General features: G+C 36.6%; 1 protein-coding gene across 1 annotated transcript in view; it reads right to left on the bottom strand.

Annotated features, from left to right (window-relative positions):
- The window catches only part of lsamp (limbic system associated membrane protein), a 722,044-nt gene that overhangs the window by 615,845 nt on the left and 93,860 nt on the right, over positions 1–12,339 (bottom strand). The gene's annotated exons all lie outside the window — the stretch shown is intronic.

Below are 12,339 nucleotides of genomic sequence, written 5' to 3'. Positions count from 1 at the left end.
TCATATTATAACATTTTAATTCTGTAAATGATGCCTACTTACAGTAAAAATGTAATAATTATTAATAATACTGTATAAATATATTTTCAGAATCTAATCGTAAAAGATCTGTAGCATATATTAAGTTTTAGATGTGATGTGTCTCTCTTTCCCTTTCTTCATCTCTCTCTAATACTCTCTCTCCCTTTCTCTCCAAGATCAATGTAAAAAAAACAGAAGAACACATACTTCTCTCTCATCTGAAGGTCAGTGTGATCACTCTGATAACCATGCAGATGTCATAGGCTGTCATGCTATGTGGACTGATGCAAAAGTAAAGAGTTTCCTGAATACTGTGTGACATGACAGATTATAGTGTTGTGACATGTGGAAGAATGTTTTACAGCCAAGCCTTTGAAATTCAAGCTGATGTGACCATTACTATGCCACTTGACACCTAGAGAGTAGCAGAGAGTTAAAGAGAGAAGCAGGCAATAAGTACACTTCTGCTGCTGCTACCCAGCCAAGCACCACACTAATGTTTTCTTGAAGAGCATCTAGAGAATTACTGAAAAAAAGAAGTCCAGGCTCAGTCTCACAAACCACTACATGGAATCTGGTGTTTGGTCCCTTCTTAAATCAAGCTTGACCGATAACAGTAAAACATATGAAACTCCAGGTAAAATACTGAATTCTGAACAGAAACATGACCGCGGTTGAACATACTGGCTCAGACTGCATTTGCACACTGTTTATGAGCCAGACTAAGGGGTCATCATGGATGGCTTTGCTTTGAAGCTATAGATATAGGGGGGATCACTGTCCACTCTGCTCAGGCGACACAATATTAATATTTATCGTGGACTTGGACAGCAGTTTTCAGCTTTGGGAGCCAGAGCTTAGTGACAGAAAATATTTGATTTGGCAACCACAGTGGGTAATACCAAAAAAGGAAATACAATCTTAATTATTTTAGTTTCTGTCACTGTGCATATTTATAAACAAACAAACAAAACAAATAAATATATACATGCCTGTTTTGTAAACAGATAAACACAATATTTTGTACAAATTAATGATATCTACTCAAATATTAACACTTGGACACTTTTAGAATTGTCTGTTTCACATTGTGACTATTCACAAAACTTGCCAAGCATTTAAAATAATGTGGTGCAAAAATTAGCATTCACTTCTAATAAATTAATTTTGTCCCACTATTCTTTTTTCTTATACTGACAATTCTGCAGCCACAAATTGGGTCATGACATCATCAGAAGAAGCTTGCTGAGCAACAAAATTAGATTTTCTGCCTTGCATTCTATATCTAGATTTAAATTAGTATAGATAGGACAGGTGCACTGTATACCACTGTTATTCATACTGAATTTAATTCAAAGTTCTGGGTCTGACACTGAATGACAACTTTATACAGCCTGTCATTTGCATCACTTTCTCCTACTGTTATAATGCTTTCCCCAATTTTTAGATAGCCAGACTGTCATTTAATCTCATTTCAGCTATATTTCCTCTACAAGGGTTTCATGCCTCATGTCTTGTATTTTAGATGTTTGGTGGATTCTGACAGCAAGGCTTTTATGCCAACTTGGTGTTCTACACACACAATAGTGATGGGAATTCAGGACAGGCCAAGTCAAAGTCAAGGCCTGAAGCTGCTTCATGCAGCAGTCACCCTATTGCCTTTCTCTGTTCTTTGTACAGAGAAGCACCAATTAGTGTGTACTGGGTTTGGTGGGTGGTAGGCTGCATACACTGTAAATATTTCCTCAAATCACTGGATTATACAGAAATGTTGGCCCAGTGTAACTGCTGCTGTGCCATTAGAAAAATGATATTTTGATGTTTTGTGCCTTTCAAAAATGCTTGGTGATAAATTGCATCTATTGTTTTAATAAGTATTCTTTAAAATGTTTCACCTTTTTTTAATCTTTGTGAAACATACAATAGAATCACAAACACTCTCAAATCAAGTGGAGTCTAATAAGACCCAATTAATCGTCAGCAAACGATTGAACTTTGAGATTGAACTCAAGCAGGAGGAGAAAGATTCTTTAAGTCTGCATTATTCTTGGTGGCCAGGCTGATCTTACTGCATTTTATCAGAAGCTGTGTTCATGTATGACCCCCACCTCCACTGTGTCTCAGGCATACTCTCAGGTGCGGAGCTGCACACTTACCTGGGGAGAGAGAAAGAGAGAAGTGTCATAAAGCAGGAAGATCTAAATACTTGTGTATCTCCAGAAGGACAGTGAGGATATAGGCTCTCACAGAGAGGAGCACATGGTACTGAACACAGGTAAGTGCACAAAGTACTGAACCTGAATTGGTGCACACAGGCCAGTCCTTTAATTACAGGACTTCACTACTATAAGCTTCATGTATTCATCAGTCAGTCTGTTCAGGTAGATGCATGCTTTTTAAGCAATGAAACAAATATTATGAATCACTGACATTTGATTTATTTGTTTTTATTAATGTACCTGCACACTTGAATGCTTCCTAATGGGCAAGTTAATCACCTGACTCTATTAATAAGCATCAAATTCTCTCAATCACAGGTTGTGTCCTAAATACAAACTATTTCCTGCCTTGTACATTTGACTACTTAAGCAGTAAATAGCAGGAGGGAAAAGTGAGCTCACTCTGCTCCCTGCCCTAGTTTACCCAGGAAATGAACAATGCCAGTTAATTTAGAGCTTGGAGCAGCTCTCAATCCATCACTCACCAGTCATTCTCAAAAGAGGATAGAAAATAAAGTTCAGATGTTTAAAATACATTATTTGGTTGCTTAAAATAACATTCGGCTGAGCATTTGTGTAGCACTGAAGACGAGCGTAAGATTGATCTGGAGAATTCAAGGGTAAACCACAATATATTCTACATATAGTAGAAGTCACTAGTGAATTCCAAAAGAAGAATAGGGTCATCTTAAATATGAGCAGAAAGGCTAAGTCATCAACATTCTTGTATACAGGTTCATGTTATTCCATCATAACATGCCCATTATAGGAAATGACTAAAAAACATTGTTAGCAAGGTCACAACAGAATCTTCACTCTTAAAGGACATGTCCAGTGCTTTTATCAGAAACACCCTGAATTTTTGACTGCACATATCCAGCAATCTACCAAGTATATATTGCACTGTGTCATTTGAAGATCTGTCATGCGTCACTACACACATCAGTCAGAAAACTGTGGGGCAAAAAAATAGTCCAAGGCAAGACATAAGACTAAGTGCTCTATGTTCCTTAGGAGATGATACCATAAGAGGGAAGTAATAGTATAACTGCTGAATAATATTGTGTTACTGGATGGGTGTTGAGTGTTACTTTCTGAAAGCAATTTTTAGGAAATTGCAAAAATTGTTATGACCTATGGAAGCCTATCGAGGATACTTTTGTTCCATACCTTATTTTAGAAGTAGGATTTTTTTTCTCAAATGAAAATCTACATAGTTTGACTTAGAACTTGACTAAAAACCTTTTAAAACAAGTTCCCCCTGCAAATTTCAATATGCATACTTTCCTATTTCTAACTAGAACACTAGTACACAATCATCTGAGTTGCCATTGCTAGTTTGTTCAAAAACAATAAAATTCCCATATAAAGCATGCTGCAATTCAACTAGTGTATTGTAGATACAGATAAATCCTAGTGTGCTAGTCTGACCAGAAGCATCTTCTTACAGGATGTGAAATGCCCTTCAGTGTTAGGGTGGATATCTATCCTGTGCAGCTCTGAATTAAACAGAGAATGTGAACAACAACTGATCGAGACTCACATTCACTACGAGCTCTGGCAATATCCAGACACAGAATGGCCTAGAAATACAGTGCAAATACTAAGAACAAAACATTCATTCTGTATTCATCTTATAAACCTTAACCTGCCAGCTAACCTTGGAGAGGTTATGATGCCAAGCAGGCAGTCAACTTTCTACCACTGATTTTAATAGTTTCTATGAATTATTTAGTAACTACATGAGGTTGTGATAGTGTGGAACATCTGCACCAATATGATGTTTTCTTCATTCGAGCTGAAAAGTAAGACAACTGAATTGAGTCAAATGAGAACAGCTGAACTCATAAAGAATATGATTGTTCAAATTTCTTTGCTATAAAACACAGACATTTCATATAATCTCAAAAATTCAACCTAATGAGTAGAAACAAATGAATAGTTATGTGTAAAATTATAAATTTATTTAATAAGACAATATTAACTAAATTGTTTATTAATTCATTAGTGATTCGTTGGTGCCATTTTAACTCAGCTTCCCAAACTTGTAATTTCTTGTCATTACTTCTTCTCTCATTAGCATATCACACACACACACACACACACACACACACACACACACACACACACACACACACACACACACACACACACAATTTTAATATCAATTATTTATTACGACAGGAGACTGATTATAACATTACTAGTTGCAAGAAATGTTTGTGAACCCCTTGCAATTATTTGGTTTTCTGCATCTCACTGAGACACTTGTCTCAATAACAAATATAAATAAGTATATTAATGTGTGAATATACATGCATATGAATATATTTAACACATGCCACATAGTATTGTTTTTTATCATATACTCACTATCTAACCAATATTTTTTGGTTTTAATAACCAAGGAGACAAAGTATGCAAACTTCTAGGAAAACTATCTATTTGAAAGACTGAATTACGGTGTTCCAGTCAACACCATGTCTATAAAAAAAAAAAAAAAAAAAAGTATTGTGTTAAATTGTTTTGTGGAACCAAAAAAAAAAAGTCTCTAACCACTTGGGACTCCATCAATCCATAATCAGCCAGTTTGTTTAGATATGGATGAAAGAAGGTGTCCCATGGTGTCCCATGAAGATTAGTGAAAGGGCACACCAAAGACTTCTGAAACAAGACGAAGCAGCCTAGTCTTACAGATAGGGATATGCAGGCCTCTCTTCCAATTTCTAATGTCCTCATTGACTTCATGAGAGTGCTATTAAATGAGAGGTTACCATGGAGAATGTATGTATTGGCAAATGTATGTAGCCTTGTATTTACAGAAAACAAGGCATTGTGCATCACCGCATACCAAACACCAAAACCTCATCTCAGAAGCGCAGTGAGGCACAGCATAGGATGGATACTTGTATGGAGCTGCTTTGCTGCATTAAGGCCTGGACAGACTGTAATCTGTGTTTGGAACCAATAAACTCCAAGTTGAATCAGATAAACCTACAGAAAGCCCTCATCTGTGATGTAAAACCTATACGGCGCTGGGTTGTGCGGCATGACAATCATCCAAAATGTAGAAGTAAATCAACAAATTAGCTCAACAAAGGAAATTCTGTATTTTGGAATGAGCAAATAAGTGTCTTGACCCCAATCCCACTAAAATACTATGGCATAATCCTTAAAATAAAATTAAGTTAGAGATCTATAGTGCAAAATGGGTCTGAATACCACCTAAAGACCACAGCGTTATTGTATACACATTTCTTCTACATCTTTAGGTGAAATTAATGCACTACCTAAAGTATTAAATGGGGTCAGTAAATACCCAGCAGCCCTGTTAGTGACAATTTCATAGATCACAATGAAAGATGAAGCAGAGTGAATATTTAGAGACCATATGGAGACTTTTTACAGCCATAGGGCTCAATAATGGAGCAACACAACATAAATAATGTCTGCTTTACCAGAACATATGAATTTGAAAACTAACATTACCAATTACTTGCAGTACCCTACTTGTCTCAGCTGCTGCTATTTGCAAGGTAGTTTTATTTGACTGGTTTCAAATCAGGTGCCTAAAGGATATGTATGGACATAGATATGGCCTTCATCTGCTATAATACATTTTAATGTAGTATTCTCAAAGGTCTACCTTGTGGTAAGAACTTCAGTAGAGATCAAATACACCTTGACTGGATTGTGACATCAATATGTTGCCTTTCTAGAACAACCTGGGTTCACACAATAAAAAACAACTTGGATAGATGCACTGCATGCACATTTATTAGGCAAGTTGTATTGCTGAGGATTCATTTTATTATTGAACAACTACAGTGCTCTGTCAATCCAAAGTGTTAATAAACCTCAAATCTGAATATTTAAGAAAGTAAAAGTGAGGTTTTGGTTTTCATAGGATAATGTGTGTTTGCATAATTAGACAACTATAAGTATGCAGAATTATTATGGAACTAAATAAAAAATTGAAATTCCCATTTCACTTGTTTGTTTTCATTTGTTAAAATGGGCAAAAAAAACCAAAAACTTAATTTACAAATAAACATTTACAAATAATAAAAAGTGACAAACTATAGCCACCATTCTTTTCAATAACAGTTCTAAGCCTTCCATTCATGGACTGTCAGTTTCTTAATGTTGATCAACTTTTTGTGCAGCAGCAACCACAGCCTACCCAGACACTGTTCAGAGATCTGTACTGTTTTCCTTCACCACAAATCTCCCATTTAAGAAGGGCCTAAAAATTCTCAATATGGTTTAGGTAAGGAAGGGGGCTAGCCATGTAGTGGAGTACTTTGATTGCATGTGATGGACCATTGTTCTGCATAAAAATTATAGTCTTCTTGAAAGATGCAGACTTTTTCCCTGTACCACTGCTTGAAGAAAGGTGGCATCTAAAAATTGGTTTGGGAGTTAATTTTGAGTCCATCTTCAACCTGTAAAGGTCCATCTAGCTCATCTTTAATATTAACAGACCATAACAGTACCCGCCAAAGTGGAGCTCTGTTCCAGCTACTGATCTAGCCATGGGCCCATCCATCTGGTTCATCAAGAGTCACTCTTGTCTCATCAGACCATAAAATCTTTGAAAAATCTGTCATCTGATATGTCTTGGCCCAGTCTTGAGGTTTCTCTGAGTACTTCACCTTGTACTTCTGGGCACTCCAGGTAGGTCGCAGTTCTGGAATAGGACAGCACTGGAGGATAATGGGTTCCTGGTTGCATCACATTTGATTCCTCTCAAATCTTTGGCAGTTAATTTGCATCTTTTTTACTCAACATGTTTCTTGTGATCCTGTTGAATATTTGCAAGAAAATGTTTGATGTTTCTCTGATCACGACCCAATATCTTAGCAACTTTAAGAGTGAAAGACTTTTTACAATTTCTGACTTTTTAGATTTAGTTAAATCTCTTTTTTTGGCCTATTTTGCCTCAGGAAAAGAAGTTACCTAATAATTATGCACACCTTAATATAGGGTGTTGATCTCCTTAGGCCACACCCTCCCTCATTACACGAATACACATCACCTGATATGCTTAAATCCAATAACCATTCAAGTTTATACAGCTTGGAGTTGGAAAATATACATAAAATGATATGGCCAAAATAATTATCTTGCCTAATAATTGTGCATACAGTATAGATAGATAGATAGATAGATAGATAGATAGATAGATAGAAATTTGCAGCCATCAGTTCTCCAGCATGAACAATGCAATCCTCCTATGTAATTATTCAGAATTTCCATATTAATAGACACTTTCATATCTGTTTAAACTATTTTTTTACATAAAACTATGCAGCCCATAGTGTATGCAGTAAAAAAAAAACAAACAAAAAAAACAAAAAAACGATGGCGGTCACAACCTGTCTGCCTAAAATGTCTCTACACTTATCTGCCTGAGCCAGAATGCAGAATGCAAGGAAAATAGCTATGGGTCAGCATCAATATTTTATATGTTCAAGAGAACCAGGGTTGGAAATATTTTCAGGGAAAAGGTTCATATCACTATGATATTACATGGGTCATACATCAGAGACTGTGTGGGTCAATGGCTATCAACACTGACATGCTGACACAGACATACCACGCTGCAGAATTCAGCATGTAGCAAACTGCATAAGCTGGATAAGCATGACTAGTATAAGGAAAAACTGTGACAGGGGGGCAATTTGTAGGGCTTGCAATATTCACTGCATCAAACACTTTTATTTCATAGTGTGGATGCTTCATTGTACACCCTGTATTTGCGATGTGTGTACACACTGGAAACACCTGAAACCTGGGTAAGAATGTGAGCACAATCTTGGTGTCCCCTTCCTACTTCAGAACCAAGGTTCTTGGTGCAGTTTTGAAATACATTTTCTCAAACGTAAAAATGTCTACAAGCATGTGTGTGCATGTGTTTGTGTATGTGTAGTGGTAGCATGTATTAGTTAACCCAAGCAGTAAGAAATAAACCAGCTCTGTGGTTTATTAGGACATATATTGTTGTTTTGTCTACGGGCTAAGGCCCCCAAATCTCACACTCCCACATGAGCTTAACAAGTTATGAAAATAAATTATGCACATTTAATTTTCAAATAAACATGTTCTATGTTAATTTGCCTAAGAATATCTAAACAGACAGGTACAGCTCAAAATGATGTGTAGCATAATTAACAAACAAACAAAAGGGAAACAAACAAAAACAAACAAACAAGCAACACAGTAAGTGACACAAAACCGATGCTTTGATTTATTCTTTATGGTCCATATGGCAACTAAGGATGAAAATAATTATCCTAGGGCACATTATTATTAATATTATTAAGACCTTTAGCAGGAAACATAGTATTCAAGAGTAGTTCCTACTTTGGGGTAATACAAATGGTTATGAGAGGATTGATATATAAATTCTTATTTATTGATAGAGAATACAACACTGTTACATTATAGCTAAGTTATACAGAACATTACACTAATCTTTTGCCTATGTGGGGTGTGAGGGAAGGAGAAACGAAGAAAGACAGGCAACAAAGGAGGGTGGATGAGAGAGAGAGAGGGAGAGAGAGAGAGAGAGAGAGAGAGAGAGAGAGAGAGAGAGAGTCACGATTAGTCCCTCACAGCTTCCGTGTTTTCCCCTGTCTTGTGTATTTTAGTTCTGTGCCATAGTTTTGTTTTCCCCGCCCCTCGTTCGATTTTCGACACCTGTCCCTCGTTTAGTTCATGTATTTCAATCCTGTCTTATCCCCCATGTCTTGGCTGTAACTTGTTTATTTGAACGCGTGTGTTAGGTTCATTGTGTTTGGTTGTATTGAATGTTAGTTTGTACTCCGTGTATCTTACCCCCGAATATTCCCCAGTCTTTGTTATAACTTGTTTGCCTTCATGTATTACTGTTTGTTTATCATGTATCCCTGTAATCTCAGTGTTGGGTCTATGACCCTGGACTACTCTGACTACGACTCTGGATTTGCCCTTAATAAATCTCGCTCTTCTCCGCACATGCGTCCGCCTCCTTATCGTTCCCCCTGCAATGAAACCAGGGGCGGAGAAAACGAAACTATGGTATAGAGCTAAAATACACAAGACAGGGAAAACATGGAACACAGAAGCTGAAAGAGAGCGCGCTGGAGGTAGAAAAAAGAAGAACGAGAAATAACGACAATTTGTGCGACAAGACTTGCATCAAAGGAAACATGTGTCTTCCCTGGCCCGAGCTGTTCTCTTTTACCAATTTATCAAACAGCTGTTGTAGGAACAGTGTGTGGGGGAGTCACATTCCCTTTGAGCTCCAGATCCAAGATCTGGTGAAAACAGTCACTGCTGACACTAAATGTCAAGTTCTTTGTATCTGCTTCCACAGCAGACCACCAAAACACACCTCAGTACCTGAGTTGAAACCACAAACCATTTTCAAAACATTTTGCAGAAATGGAAATAATGGGACCATATATTTTTATCAGTCTGGAGTTTTCCCCAAGCATCTTCTACATACATTTTTATATCACTCTACCCTCCAACCCATTATTGCTTTACACATTAATAGTCACTTTCATATCTGTAAAAACATGTTTTTGAGAGAAAGTGGTGCAACCCATAGATCATGCGGTGAAAACTGATGGCGGTCATGTCCTGTGTGCCTAAATTGTTTATACATTTATATGGATAGGGCCACATAAGATCATGGATACAGGTGAATCAATATTATTGGATACAGAAACTTGTGCTTGTGAGATTTGTAGCACAAATATGTCATATTTTCTTCATTTTGAAATGATCATTGCATATATAAGAAAAACATATTCCATTTATTATCACGTTTCTGATATGAAACAAGAGCCCTCAACCTCCTTAAGTCTCAATGATTTAAGATTGATTTTGGTTATATCGGTCCCATCTGCTTCCATGATGTTCTTTAACAGGAGCAGCACAGGGATACATCTTTCAGACTCTTCTTGGCTGCCAAAGAGTTGGCTAGTTAAGGGGTTTCAGAGGTAGATACCGCTACCAAAAACTGCACTATCCCCTGCATTATTGGCAGAGCTTTTACAGAATGCACATAACATGTTGGCAGCATGTAATTTACTGAGACTTTTAAGGACTCTCTTAGGCTATAGGTGTCATTGTTTACTGTCAATAGCTATGCACTTCCATTTGGCCTGCACTGAGTCACTTCTGATTCAAAATAAATAGATTTCTTTGTGCTACAAGTTGAGGATTTATTTATAAATACTCTTCTATTTGTGTATGTTCACTACAGCAAGAAGAAGCAGTGTTTTTGGCAGACAATATGATGGGGATCCCTGTGATGAAAGTATATCATGGCCTGTGATCGCAGTCGTCAGCACTGAAAGACCTGTCCCTCCCACTGTTCCATGTGAGTCCATGAGTGATTATCTGATGTCATTCTGCTGGTAACAGGACTGGGCTATAGCAAGAAGTATTACAAAACCTCCCATCCATGCAAGGTAATTGCAAACAAACAGAAAATAAATGAAAAGAGAAAAGCTCATCAGCAGGAAGTATCTGTAGCCTTCTCCATGATCATGAAAATAAATGAGAATGGCTTGGGAATAATACTTGGACTAGAGAATAAGAATGAAATATGGTTGCGTATAATAACCATAAACTCAACTTTCAACAGTAATCCACATCTCCATTCCAAAACAATGCATGTCTTTTTCATTTTTATTTTCCAGAACTAGTACTGTTTAGACTTTATTATACAGTACACTGCACATTAGAATATGAGTGTTGCACAGTAGATAACAATAAAAAATACAATGCCTGACATCCTTTAAAGACACAAATATTTTAAAACTTGCAACAGCTCTCATTTTGTGTGATCAGTTGATGATCATTTTGAGAGGCTGTCATTCTTAATATTATCTTTGTCACTTCTGAAATTAATAACAATTGGGTCACCCTAAGCACTTTATCATAAAGAGTTAATTTAAGTGCTGTCAGATAATGCCTCAGTTAATTAATACATTAATTTAATGACATGCTTCCCCCCCAAAAAAAACCCAAAAACCTGTAAACAAACCATTAAACATCAGCATTAAGTCATCAAATATTCCACTCAGTGATGTTTGATTAATCCAAAACTGAGCCACATAAAGGGTCATTACAGTATTGTACAGCAAGGCTCTGGATAATAGCATGAAAACCAGCAGTGTCTCATGCACACACATTCTCACACACAGTGTAACACAATACCATGTTCCCTTCCTTCCTCAGTGCTCAGCAGGTTGGAGTGACTTTGAGGTAAAACTGAAGTCTCCACACAGCAGGGCTGGAGTGCAGCGGTGGTAAATAACCAGAGCTGGTGGGAGGGAGTGTCTTTAAATAAGAGCCCAAGATCAGCTACAGACAAATAAGGGTTCCACACAGAGGGTCCCATGCAGATTAAACACCATTACAGGTAGATGGAATTAAAGACTACATCAAATATATGAGAATCTATTGTTTAGTTATATTAATTATTCTCCATAAAATGCCAGCTGATGATTTCTGTTCTGCTTTCCCTTCTGTTTCTGTGATGTTTGCACAGCACTGAAAATGCTTTGAAGGATTAACCTTTTGTCCTCTTGACTTAGAATATGAAGTGCAAACAAGACACCATAATTTGGAGTGTGTTAGGATGTAAATTCCAACATTTTAGTACAAGACTATAATTTCCACAAATCCCTTTGTATTCAGGATCCTACTTCCAAACATTGCCTAGCAACTGTGACATACAGCAACAGATTCATGTATGCTCCTAATACATTTTAACTATATGTTCAGAGAGTCATATATTACATCAGAAGGAAGAACTGGGTTAATGATCACCACATTTCTTAAATTTTAACATTTCTTAAATTTAAGATTTTAAATGACATCTTAAGCCATTTATCCGTATTATGTTCCGTTCAATTGTTTTGTGAGATTCAGTACATTTTAGCCAAAAACATCTGAAAACATAAGAGTATGACTAAAAACAACAAAAAATAATACATATAGATATTTTTTTAAAAATACTAAAATAATCTAAAAAATTTGCTGTGTCTACATTTTTTATTGTTTGATGAGAAACAAGTAAAACTGTTTGGTTAGGACT

This window comes from Electrophorus electricus, chromosome 17, assembly GCF_041902795.1.
Source record: "Electrophorus electricus isolate QZ-2024a chromosome 17, ASM4190279v1, whole genome shotgun sequence".
Classification (NCBI taxonomy): domain Eukaryota; kingdom Metazoa; phylum Chordata; class Actinopteri; order Gymnotiformes; family Gymnotidae; genus Electrophorus; species Electrophorus electricus.
The sequence above is the reverse complement of the archived record's forward strand: the minus strand, read 5'-3'. Positions and strand labels throughout refer to the sequence as shown.